At 41.9% G+C, this 13,870-nt stretch overlaps 1 long non-coding RNA gene across 2 annotated transcripts in view; it reads left to right on the plus strand.

Moving 5' to 3' along the window:
* Nucleotides 1–5,890: 5,890 nt before the first annotated feature.
* LOC149125122 (uncharacterized) overlaps nucleotides 5,891–13,870 on the plus strand; it is a 31,158-nt gene continuing 23,178 nt past the window's right edge. Inside the window, exons 1-3 of one of the 2 annotated variants that reach the window (XR_016212575.1) lie at nucleotides 5,891–6,242; nucleotides 10,523–10,652; nucleotides 12,377–12,524. This is a non-coding gene — a long non-coding RNA (uncharacterized LOC149125122). Of the gene's footprint in view, nucleotides 6,243–8,095; nucleotides 8,250–10,522; nucleotides 10,653–12,376; nucleotides 12,525–13,870 lie in introns of those variants that run through there. The other variant, XR_016212576.1, reaches the window with a different exon arrangement.

A 13,870-nucleotide genomic window follows, 5' to 3' on the forward strand; every position in this document is an offset into this window, starting at 1 on the left:
TTGAGCTGCGGTGCCGGCCTTTAAAAGATGCTGCAAAGGCCAGGGCTGAGCCAGGCTGAAGCCAGAAAACTGGAACTCCAACTACACCTCCCAAGTGGCTGGCAGGGGCCTAAGTATCAGCTAGCCTCCAGTGCCTTTCCTGGCACATTAGCAGGGAGCTGGGTCTGAAGTGGAGCAGCCAGGACATGAACTGGCACTCATATTGGATGCAGGTGTCTCAGGAGGTGGCTTAACCCATAGCACCACAGCTCTGGCCCATAAGCATACATTTTTCTATTGTTATCATTATTTTCCATTAGCATTTTGGAGATATTGTAGTACGAGATCATGGTGACCAGGAGTCATTTCAGAATCTTGCCTACAGTAGTGACTATGCAAATATTGCCACCAGATTTATGCTCCTACAATTTAGCCCACTAATGTCCAAACTGCCTCAGAAAGCAGTAAGACATTGTTTATTCTCAAACAAATAAAAAGAAAAGAAAACAAAGCCTAGCTTGACACTCACAGCCTTCCCCAATGGGTCCTCCTCTAATTTTCTGGTGTCTCCTCTCCCACATGTCTCCTGTGTGTCAGCCATGCTAGATGCTTCCATCTACTTCCTTTCATTTTCCCCCCTTTACTTGATTTGTCCTCGGGACCTGCCTGAAAGTGCTACCTTCAGCATGAAGTGATCCTCATCAGCCTGTGGGTTGTGAGCTCTTAGTCCCAGCACTTAAAAGTCTGTTAGAGAAATGGCTTCCTTAATGTAACCAAGCACGGCTCCTTTGGACCGGCAGTGACGAGAGCTCCTGCAAGGGATGTCCTGACCTCTCATCTCATTCTTCTCTCCTACAAGTCTCCCTTCTGCCCCATCTTTCTCTGGCACACTTTTGTACCGAGCTGAAAGAGGGGTTCTGCTATTCCTTTGTCATTCATTATGGCCTGGAGGCATCCTTAATTTTGGCCGCAGTATTTTGATAAGCAGGGAACTGTAAATAATTGGCTGACAGTTCATAGGAGTAAACACACCAGATCAACACACACACCTGTGTAATTTGTTTTACATAACATTTTTGTTCTAGATTTTCAGGCTTTGGAGTCCCTTTCGTCCTATATCTCATTCTATAATAATTTTCGCTAATAACCTTTCAACTGAACATCCATAATGTACCAGACATTCTACTAGGTGCTGGAGCAAGGAACAAAGTGACTATTAGTATTTTTTTTTTTTTTAAGTCTAGGGTCAAGATAGTAAGATCAAGACAGGCAGAAGCCTGTGTCTCTTCTGATTTGTTATTAAATATTCATTTAGCAAAAATTGGGAACCATGAACTATTCTAGAAGCTCAGACACTATTCTAGAAGTTCATGGAGTTTATATTTCAAGAGAAATGGGCAATAAACAGAAAATAAATAAGAATTTATAAAAGTTTCATGCAGATAGTAGAATAAAAGGATGGGTCAACATTGGGGTGTATGTTTATGAGAGGGTAGGGGGAGTTGGAGGAAGGACAGAGTTCTGGGGTGGTGCAATGGTCAAAGAGATCCCTGTAGTTTTTTTGGAGAAATCTCCATACTGCTTTAGACTTTGCCTTATGATCCAGCCATTCCACTACTGGGTATATACCCAAAAGACGCAAACATATTTTATCAAAGAAATACCTGCACTATTAGGCTTATTGCTGCACTGTTCACAATCAATCAAGGTGTCCATCATCATTTTAATGGATAAAGAAATATGCTATATATGAATATATTTATACAAAGGAATGTAATTCAGATATGAAATATAAAATTCTACAATTTGCATCAATTAGAGGACATCATGTTGAGTGGACACAGAAAGACAAATTCCACATGTTCTCCTTTATATGTAGGAGCTAAAATTAAAAAAAAAATCAAAAAACAAAAAAAGAAGGAAATGCCTATGAATATCAATATGGCTGCACACATAATTTTGTCAAACTTTGTTTTAAATCTCTGTCAAACCAATGGTTAAGAATAATACATTATGATGGTTTTAATAATCTGCGATTATTTAACAATTGTATATGAGTGACATTGACATCTTTTCATGTAATAATTGTGTATAGCCCTTGCGTATATTCCTGCTGAACTACAGTCTTTCTACTTGTTGGACTCTTTTAGTGGAACATTAAGCCTTTAACAATAATGCAAATTGAAAAAAACTTTAAAAAAAGAAAAATTATTTTTACACATAGAACAGTGAGGCCTTTCTGAGGATGCAGAATTGAAGTTGAGAACTGATTGATGTGAAAGACATATGCAAGGAGATCGGGAAGAAAAATGTCCCAGACAACAATGTAAGGCCTTATACTGAAAATGGTCACTCAGAGGATCTCACCCAAAAGTTTGGCCCTGTTTTTTTTTTCTTAAAGAGGAAAATCAGACAAGAGTTAAAGGCATGAAATGGGGGGTGGGAAAAGATGAAGTGTCATTACATTAATTTACTTCTCTTTAAATGCAAGGGCCTTGAAGGTAGAGATCATTTTTCAGCTTTTCCGTCCACTGCCTCCCCTGATTTCCTTCTATATGAATACCTGCCTAACAAATATTTGCCAAGTTGAATCCGATATGATAGTGATAAGGGGCATTACATCAGACATCAAAAGTATGTTCATATTCCAACAGAACAAAATAACTTGCTTTTTTATTTCCTCTTTTATTCCGAATTCATTCCAATTGCTGTTCAACTAAGATATTCCTTAAAATTTGAATAGTATGAAAATTAAAGATGAATAAAAAATAAAAGAATTAAGCAGTAGTATGCTCCTTGAAGACCAAAACTGTGTCTTATATATTTCACTTATAGTCACAGAACCCCAAAGGAGGTCAAAATTAATTGGGATCTATTAGCATCTTTCCAGTGTGCCTTTTTAAATGAATAGGGCATAGAATATTTCTGTGTGTTTATTGTGTCTTTATCATATAATATTTGGACTTTCCTGTTTAAGACTAAATAAATTATGAGGGATAGTGGATCTCTCTCTCTTCTCTCTCTCTCTTTTAAGATTTATTTATTTACTTGAAAGGCATTTACAGAGAGGCAGAGGCAGAGGTGCGCGCGCGCAAGAGAGAGAGAGAGAGAGAGAGAGAGGTCTTCCACCCACTGGTTCCCTTTCCAGAAGGCTGCAATGGCCAGAGCTGCACTGATCCGAAGCCAGGAGCCAGGAGCCAGGAGCCAGGAGCCAGGAGCCAGGAGCCAGGAGCTTCTTCCAGGTCTCCCACGTAGGCAATGGGGCCCAAGGACTTGGGCCATTGTCTACTTTCCCAGGCCGCAACAGAGAGCTGGATTGGAAGTGGAACAGCTGGCACTCAAACCGGCACCCTTATGGAATGCTGGCACTGCAGGCAGCAGCTTTACCTGCTGTGCCACAGCGTCTGCCCCAGGGAGTGGATCTCTTTGAATGATATTTCCTTCTTCAAAATTAACGCATCAGGACAACATATACACTACATTTTTACACCTGAGAGCATACATTGTCATACTTTCCCCTGTATTGTTCAATTCCACTTTTTTTTTCTAATACTGTTGCTATGAAAATTTGCCATTGCACCTTCCCCCATCCAGTAAATAAATAAAAAGAGATCTTACTTGTAAGAATTTTTGACTTTCCCTTTGGTAGAGTGTTTGGAGTCATGCTGGAATGACAACTTGAGAAAGGGCAGGCGCTCACCTTGAGGGCTGCCCTTCCGATGGCTGGTAACTGATTCCAAGAATTGGAGGGTGGGCAGTCAGCTCAGGTGCTGCCTGTGTGTCTCCCACATGCAGTGTGCAGGGCCTGCCCTGCGGAGCCTCTCCATGCCCTTGTCATGTTCTCCCTGCAGGCTGTTCAGGTGGCATCCTCCTCCGTCTGTGTTTAAATTCTCATGTTCTCCCAGAAGCCTTCTTTATACCCACAGATTCTCCTGTCCTGGCCTTACCAGCCATTTCTGTACACAGTTGAGTAGGAGTCATACTCTTCTCTGTTGTAAATAGTCGTTACTTCAAAAAATCTTTTCTTCTTAGAGCCCATCACTCTTTTCCTACTTCACCCTTTTGGTGATTATGTCCTGAATTGAGCTTCTAAAAACACAGCACTTGGAAAATCATTTCTTGGGGCTGGTGTTGTGGCATATCAGGTAAAGCAGCCGCCTGCAATGTCAGTATCCTTAAGGATGCCGGTTAGAGTCCCAGATGCTCCATGTCCCATCCAGCTTTCTGCTAATGCACCTGGGAAAGCAACGGACGATAGACCAAGTGCTTGGTCCCCAGCCACCCATGTGGGAGACCTGGATGAAGCTCCTGGCTTCAGCCTGGCCCAGTGCTGGCTGTTGTGGCCATCTCACGAGATAGTTTCTCTCTCTCTCTCTCTCTCTCTCTCTCTCTCTCTTTCTCATCCTGTAACTCTGACTTTCAAATCAATCAATCAATCTTATAAAAAGAAAAGAAATGAAATGATTTCTTGGCCTGGCTCTTGTGCTCTACACAGCTGAAGGAACACTTGCATGAATGTTTCTAGAGTTGCTTTTCTCTGACGAGCCGAGGCTTAGGTTGCAGTGCTGAATATGGGTATGTGAGGCTCTTTCTTTCCTTTGCCTTTTCCTGCTGCAAGGCCAAGTCTCCTCTCTACCCTCTTCCACTTTCTTAATTCTTCTTCTTCTTTACCCCTCTTCTTTCCCACCAACCCAATGCCTACATTTGGTCCAGGAGATTGTTGGCAATGGGACAGTGGACTCATGAGGTAACTGACCCTCCACTCAGGGGAGCTGGGGAACACTGGAGGGAGGTGATCTCATTTGTCACCTGGGCCACTCTGCAATTCATTCATTAGCCTGGTTGAAAGCCTTTGCCTTTTCACCCTGCAAATGTCCAGGTGTAGCTGCTCAGATGACCCATGTAAAACCTTAACAGGATCAATTAAAGTTGTTTGGTGTGGTGACGAATGCTTTAAAAATATGGACGAGTGGGGGTGCAGAAATGATAAATATCACCATTGGGGACGAATTTTATTCTTTGCTTATGCTTCAGGGCTTCCAGGTGTTTTTCTGGTGTTTCTTCCTTGAGAGAAGTCGTTTTAAACTGCCCCTGGATATCTGCCCATGGAAAAGCAAACAGCTTTCTTTGACCACAAATGATCACCTACCAACAACTCCTCCACCCTGTTTTTCAATTTTTGAACTCTGGGGTTAATTCTTGCCTTATAAAATTAAGATCAAGATAACTCTGGCAAGGAGCCAGGCCCTGCAAACCAGTTCTTTTACTGTGCAATGAAGAATGATTGCATAAACGCTATATAAATATTTCGAGTATCCATGTTGTCAATCCTGGTAACTATTGCTGAGCTGTAAACAGAACAGGAGTGTCTGGATCATGCTGGGTGAGCTGAGTAGGATTTGACCAGACAGGAGTGAAAATGGAATGGAAGCTGACAGATCTTACGCTCTTCGAGACCAAGGGCTGCTGCTTTTCCACGTTGACAATCTCAAGTCCTTACGAAGCATACCACCACATATTTGTGTTGAGTTACATGTTTTGAAGGAGGTGCAAATCATTAAAAAGAGAGACACGTTTACCTCTGTAGCTAGTTCAGTATATACAAGGAAAATGGAATGAAAAAGTGAGTTTATTTTGGTGCACCAAATTTTGTCATCCATGCATGGGTTTTTTTCATAGTACACATTTTCCATGGGCTTTTTATATACTCTTGTACTTCTGAATTCTGAGGCATTGACAAGGAATAACCTCAAGGAATCTTTTGCTGTCCTATGCTGGTTGTTCTTGTGTTAAAACACTCTAGGGTGAATTTCCTGGTAACATGACACACAAGCAAAACCCAAATATAATCCTCTCCAGATCAGCGAACTTGAGATGTTAATTTTTTTCATAAAGCCTTCCTGGATGACTTCAGACCATTATGACTTGGTATATAAACATGTGAGATGTTAAAAGATGACTTAATATGGGGCTTGGGTCCATTTGTGTCTGTGTTATGAACGCAGCTTCTTAAGAATCCCGTGTTGCACCTGGAGAGTGCTTGGCCTACAGTAGGTATTCAGTAAATGCCCTTTAGCAGACTGACAGAAAGAACAGAGGCACAGTGAGTGATAACCTGACTCTGTTACCTAAGTGGGCAAAAAGATGAGGAAAAGAGGCTGAGGGAGGCTGTGCAGAGGATCTTCATGTTGGCAGCAGAAGTCTCTCTCTTTCAGAAGAAAGGGTCAGATGCTTCTCTTCCCATGAGAAGCCAGCTGATGAAGGTATTGAATATTTCTCCTCTCTGCATTGAGCACTTGCTATAAAATCTGACTGCCTTCTTTACATTGTTTAAAGGATGCATGTTGTGGCTGACACCACGGCTCAATAGGTTAATCCTCTGCCTGTGGCGCCAGCACCCTGGGTTCTAGTTCCGGTTGGGACGCTGGATTCTGTTCAGGTTGCCCCTCTTCCAGTCCAGCTCTCTGCTGTGGCCCGGGAAGGCAGTGGAGGATGGCCCAAGTGCTTGGGCCCTGAACCCTCATGGGAGACCAGGAGAAGCACCTGGCTCCTGGACTCGGATCGGTGCAGTGCGCTGGCCACAGTGCACTGGCTGCAGCGGCCATTTGGGGGTGAACCAATGGAAAAGGAAGACCTTTCTCTCTGTCTTTCTTTCTCACTGTCCACTCTGCCTGTCAAAAAAAAAAAAAAATAAGGATGGATGTCGTAAAAGGTATGCAAGGGACCCTCCAGCAAACCTCAGCCCTGGAGTGCCCGCGTCTCCCTTTTTCTTAAATCATATGTGATTGATTTGCTGTTTGAAATTAACCCAGCAAATCAGATGTAAGTTCCAACAGATGGCGATGGGCAACCAGGCATTCTCCTGGTGGTTTCCAGTCGTTGTTTTTTCTCTTTCTGGGGTAGGAAGATATTTCAAATATTGTTAACTCTTTGGAAATGCCATGGGAAATGTGCGAGGTGAAAGAAATCCCACCTGGTGGTAGTATTTGGATTGGATTCCCAGCAAAACGTTAGGAAACAATTCCCTAACAATATTTGGACTCACAGAATGGAGCCGCAAACTATTTTCAGGACTCTGCCTCTTAGTAGGAAGATGGAGCAGACAAGGGGCTCCTTGGTGATGTCAGGTGGATCTGGGTGTGTGGTGGTGATTCTTTTGTTTCCACAACTGTTCCCCAAACAAAGCAAAACTTCCATGTGTGCCGATGGATGTGGTAGGAGAGGAGATTTTTCTCTGGAGATGTTCTTCTGGGTGGCAGAGTTCAGGACAGAATGGCCCCCTGGGCAGTACACTTTGTGAGGTATGAGGAGGGAGCAATCTTTCCATCAGTGATTCAAAAGCTCCTTTCTTTGGTTCTTGACACCTGGCCAGCCTTCAAGAGCCCCCTAATAAAATGTAGATATCCCTGGGAAGGCTAACACCTTGAGCATTATCAGCTGGTATCAGTTAACACCTTAGGAGAAACTTAGGAGAGTTGCCAAAAGCTAGTAGAGAAAGGGGAAGTAGAAAGAGTACCCAGTGTAAAGTATTGCCTACCTCATTCTTTTGTCAAGGGTCAACCCTGCTTAAAACTCCAGAATAAGTGGACTCTGTCTTCCCTCAGTGGCCTTGAGCAAGTCCCTCAGCTACACTAGTTTCTAGTTTACCTGTTAATTGGGGACAGCAATTATTCTTTATCTCATGAAGGGTGTTGGGAGAATTTATGGTCTATAAAACATTGGAGATTTTCAATGTAAGGCAGTTCATAAGTACAAAGTGTTATTATTGGTTTTATTGCAGGACTGTAAATGTGATATAGGTAGCATCATAAGAGTGATATTTTGTGGAAGTTCTTATCTGTAGTTGTGTGGAGAGGTGGACCTGGTTGTATCTATTTACCAGGCCATAGTAGAAGTCCTACTAAATGGTGATGAACGTAGATTAAGTCTTGATATAAAGGAGATGTTTGTTGACTTTTATTACCTAACACAGGTGTTTTATGGTATTCCTTATCAGAGAGTAATATCCGAATGCGTAGCTAAGCTCAGCTCAAAATCAGTCTACGTAGGGATTTTTTTTTAATGCTGTGGAAATGTGGGAAGGTCTTCTTTTCCATATTACTAATCTCCTGCTCTTCAGTTACAGGATACACTTGTGTTGAAACTGGCTTAGAGCTACTGCTTGTTGTAGTCTCTGTATCTTTTCACACGCAGAAATAGGACAAAACCAGCCAAGCATGCCTTTCACTCACACTTGTTCAGGAATCTTCAGGGATTCTCCTGGGCCCCACGTATTTAACACTTTAACTTTTCAGTTTGAAATTTAAGAGCATCTGTCCATTCACTCTGTCAGCTTTATTTCCATTTCCATTGTCTGACACTCTCAAAGCATCTAACCTATTTGCCACCAGTGCCCTTCCTTTCTGTGGTAAACTCTATGCCTCTGAAGACAGGAATAATTCAGTTCTATGAAAAGCATATGGTACAGAGCAGCTGCTCAATAAATAGCTCTTGAGTGCAGGAATAAAGGATTGAAACCCTGAAACACTTCCTCATTCTCTCCTCTTCAAAGGTTGGCTCCATATTCCATTCCTTCAGGTAACTTTAATTCAATGTGGTTTATCACAGCATGCGAATTACAAGCTTACTTAGTACTGTAATATCCTTGTCTGAGCTCACATTATTATGCTCATCTTTCTATTTAGGCTGCATACCTAGTTCTGAATTTAATTTCTTTGATTTTTCTATTTTAAAAAATGAGTTGTTACATTAAGGAAATGGGTTTAGGTATCAAAGCAGAGCCCTGGTTTTGTGGTACCTAATTGTATTCCAGGGTGATTTGATGAAACACCTAAGCCTTGGTTCTTCTATACATATACACAGAACTTGTGCATGCTTGTATACAATATTATTATGCTATATTGAGGAATAAATTTAAAAAAGCGCTTCTCAGGTCTGGAGTTGTGGCACAGAGGGTTAAGCTGCTGCTTGTAAAAAACTGGCTTCCTGTATCAGAATACCAGTTTGAGTCCTGTTCCAGCTGTTTCACTTCTGATCCAGCTCCCTGCTAATGCACCTGAGAATGCAGTAGCAGATGTCCTGAGTCCCTGCTACCCACCTGGGAAATTGAAATGGAGTTCCAGGCTCCTGCCTTCTGCGTGGCACAGTCCTGGCCCAGCCCCAGCTGTGGTGACCCTTTGGGGAGTGAATCAGCAGGTGGAAGATTTCTCTCTCTCTCTCTCTACCTTTCACATAAATGAAACACACTTTTAGGAAAAATTCTCTTAAATTTCTAAGTTATTTTGGAAGTGGGTTCTGCAAGGATTGGCACCTGCAGGGCAATGTTACTACATGGGAGCCAGTTGGTTAGGAAAGGACTTCTGTAAAAGTCAAATCTTGTGGTCCAGAATACAAAACAAAATTAAAATTTTTTTCTGTTGTCTTTCAATCTTGTTTTGTGTATTACTTTATAAAACTTAGCATGCTAAGCATGGTATTTTCAAAGTTCATCCATGTTTTCATGTTGTAGCGCCCATCAGCACTTATACCTTTTCATTGTTATGTATGATTCTCTATGTGGCTTTACCACACTTTATTTATTCATCTGTTGCTAGACATCTGAGTTGGTTCCATGGTTTAGCTATTACAAACAGAGTTGCTATCAATATTTGTGTACAAATTTTTCCTCAACCTAAAGGACATATTTTGTTTGGTTCTGTTTACATGAAAAATCCAGAATAGGGAAATTCATAGACAGATTGATGCTTGCCAAGAGCTGGAGAGAGAAATGAATTGTTTAATGGTTAATGGGTTTCCATTGGGAATGAGGTTCTGCAGTAGGTGGTGGTAAGGCTTGCACATTGTTATACGCATACACACACACACACACACACAAACCTAGGCAATGCTAAGTTAATATTTGACTTGCAATTAACTGGATAACTTGTGCTAGAAATAGTTGGAAGAATCCTGAAAATTTGTGTAACACTAATATTCCTTTTTAACCAAGCAATTTGCTGTAGGCAACAGCCATTTTAATATTGTGTGACAAACTTGTTCTGATTGCTGAGGACTATCCTGGCCTTAACATGGCTCATACAACTTCTTCCAAGCTCTGAGAAACTGAAATCTGAAACACTTCTTGTTCCAAGTATTTCAGATAAGGAAGGGATACTCAGCGTGGGTATAATATATGCATGTATACACACATATGTGTAAAAACATATAGATAACTTCCATCTGTCAAAGAGATTTATTTTAAGGATTTGGCTCATGCAATTGTGGGGGCTGGCAAATCTGGGATCTGTAGGGCAGGACATCAGGATAGAAACTCAAAATCTTTCTTGTGTTTCTTTTTTTTTTTTTAAGAGTAATTATTTGAAAGTCATTGTTACAGAGAGATGGAGAGAGAGAGAGAGAATCTTCCATCTGCTGGCTCATTCCCCAAATGGCCACAATGGCCAGGGCTGGGCCATGCAGAGGCCAGGAGCCAGGAACTTCATCTGGGTTTCTGACGTGAATACAGGGGCCCAAACACTTGGGCTATCTTCTGCTGCTTTGCCAGGTGCATTAGCAGGGAGCAGAATTGGAAGTGGAGCAGCTGGGGCTTGAACTGGTGCCTATATGGAGTGCCAGCACTGCAGACGCAACTTATCCTGCTGAACCACAGCACCAGCCCCTGTCAGAATATTAAGGTAAGTTTTGTAACAAGGTCATCCCCTGGGGCATCAGGTGCCACCTGTGACTGCTGTGTTGCTACATATGTGAAGATCACCTGAGATTTGAATGTCCTAAAAACCCTCTTGGGCATTAGATATTCCAAAAGTTCACACAAATTTTACTGATTTAGTGATTTTAATGCTTTCTTAACAGAATACTGAAGTGCTGATATGACTGCACTGCATTCCACTAGAGGCGAGGTGGAAGGAATCGGGGTTTCCTAGGCCAGCAGGCTACGGGAGACGTGCTACAAACAACCTCTTCATTCCTCACAACAGTCCCGTTAGTGCTACGTCTCTATTTTATAAAGAAAACCAATGCTTAGTACCTGTGCCACCTACCCAAGGCCACACTGTGCCCTGGCCAGCGTGATGCGGCCAGGATTGTAACCAGGTCTCCCTCCAAAGCCCCAGCTCATTCCCCTCTACTCACACAGCTTCGAAAGCAGCAGAGATAAAGAGGACAGGCTAAGGGATAGGACTTACTCATCTTGGTCAAATTCCCTATGTGATTTACTTTCTGCCTGTACCAAGGGCTGAGGAGTGTGACCTGGGAGTATATACCATCATGTGAATGTGGACACACCGGATGTGCATGCTTTCTGCATGTGTAACTCATCACTGGAAAGAATGGCATCAAAATGCCGGAGTCGGCACCAAGTCATACGAATCACACGCTCTGTGGATGTGCTTACATGGACACAGATCCTAGCGATGCAGTGCAGTGGATAAGAACACGGGTCTCTGGGACTGGACTGGACTTGTCCAGTCCCTATTCTTCCTCTTACCAGCTGTATAGCTCTGAACAAGTTATTATTATATTAATTTAGCTTCTCTATGCAATGGTTTCCTTACCTGAAAACTGAAGGTCGTTTTGAGGAACACCTTGCCTTGTTGATTGAAAAGGACTAAGTGAGCAATACCTAAACATTAGAGAATTCTTTTCCACTGCTTCATTTCTCAAATGCCTGTAAAGGCTGGTATTGGGCTGAGGCCAGAGACAGGAGCTAGGAACACAATCTTGATCTCTCCCATGGTTGGCATGAGCCCAATTACCTGATAAATCAATGTAGCCTTCCAGGGTCTGCACTGGCAGGAAACTGGAGCTGGGTGTTCAACCCAGGCACTCAGACATGGGATGTGGACATGTTAACATGTTTAGCTAGGCTAAACACACACTTTCCTGAAATGCATTTGAATCTTTGTCATAAGCTTGTTGGATGGAGTACAGTGTTGTGATTCACTTGGCATTTCACATATGGTAGCTACAGAAAGGAAAACAGAGTGTAAGTAGTTAGCTTTTGCTGAACAGTTTCATATACTAAGATCTGTGCTAATCATTATTTAAACCCATTATCACAAAATTAGGCAGTTATTGTAATTGTCTGTAATTTAGCAATTAGATCATCAGGCTTGGAGGGGTTAACTGATATTCAAAAGCAAAACATAGTAAATGCTACAAGTAGAATTTGAACCCAGCCACTCAGATTCCGGAACCTATTTTCCAAATCCTTCTCCCATACTATTTGGAGAAAAATAGGTAAGATTAAATCCCTAGATGAGTCTGAGGTTGAACAATTGTTGAAGCAGTTATGTCCTAGCTGGATGTCCTTGAGTAAAAAATGTAAATTCTCTAAGCAGCTACATCTCTGTTACACAGTAGTAATCATAACTATACCTATAATTCTTATTCTTTGCAGATCCTATACTTGAAAATTCACTTGTTAAAATTTATCTGTATCCTGCAGTTGGCTACTGGGGCACTTTCGCAGTCATTAACTTACATGCACAGAGTGGTGAGAAATGAGAGTTGTCCAATGCGTGCATTCCGAGCTGAGGTTGAACAAGGTAACACTCTGTTTCTTGTTCCAGCTTGCCTACTATAAACAGCTGTCCTTTTCACAGTCTACTAAGTGCCATGTTTTTTGCACTTATTGTTGGTGCTTTCACTGTTTGACGTGGTCCCCAAGCACAGTTATGAAGTGCTGTCCAGTGCTTTTAGGCACAAGAAAGCTGTGATGTGTATTATGGAGAAAATATATGTGTTATATAAGCTTCATTTAGGCATGAGCTATGCTGCTGTTGACCATGAATTCAATGTTTTTTTTAAATTTTTTTATTTTATTTATTTATTTATTTTTTGACAGGCAGAGTGGACAGTGAGAGAGAGAGACAGAGAGAAAGGTCTTCCTTTGCCGTTGGTTCACCCTCCAATGGCCGCCGCGGCTGGTGCACCGTGCTGATCCGATGGCAGGAGCCAGGAGCCAGGTGCTTTTCCTGGTCTCCCATGGGGTGCAGGGCTCAAGCACCTGGGCCATCCTCCACTGCACTCCCTGGCCACAGCAGAGAGCTGGCCTGGAAGAGGGGCAACCGGGACAGAATCCGGCGCCCCAACCGGGACTAGAACCTGGTGTGCCAGCGCCGCTAGGCGGAGGATTAGCCTAGTGAGCCGCGGCGCCGGCCCATGAATTCAATGTTAATGATTCAATAATGTATATTGGATATGGTGTCTTAAAAAAGAAACACATATAAATAATGTTGATTGGTTGATAAAACATATTGGCACTAGAAGCTCCCAGAAATGTAATCCTACATTTCCCTGAGGAGTGATAACTTAGTATTTGCTAATTCACTATTCATGATGACTTTATACAGCATACCCATAGTAAATAATGAGACCTGGCTCTATTTCATGAGATTATCATATATATTAAATTTGAAAATATGCTTTTGGAACAAAGTAGAAGCATCAAATTATAGATTTCTCACTTTCTTTCAAGACTACTGCACCACTCTGATTTAGAGATAAATTTACTGTAAATCTTACTATATCATTCAAATATGTCATTTCTAAAAGGTACCTGTGATAATACCTGTTGTAACCTAGATCTTAAAGAATTAACAGAAAACATTTTGAAATGTTACAGTTGGAGGATATTTAGTAAAGACTATTAGTGAATCATCAGGTATAGATAGATGGAATCCTGGACACTGATTGAGTCACTATAATTTCTTTCTTTCTTTCTTTCTTTCTTTCTTTCTTTCTTTCTTTCTTTCTTTCTTTCTTTCTTTCTTTCTTTCTTTCTTTCTTTCTTTCTCTTTCTTGATAGGCAGAGTGGACAGTGAGAGAGAAAGACAGAGAGAAAGGTCTTCCTTTACTGTTGGTTCACCCCACAGTGGCCGCTGCGGCTGGT

The sequence above is a fragment of the Oryctolagus cuniculus genome, chromosome 8 (assembly GCF_051225735.1).
Source record: "Oryctolagus cuniculus isolate XC-2025 breed Fujian yellow rabbit chromosome 8, ASM5122573v1, whole genome shotgun sequence".
Classification (NCBI taxonomy): Eukaryota; Metazoa; Chordata; class Mammalia; order Lagomorpha; family Leporidae; genus Oryctolagus; species Oryctolagus cuniculus.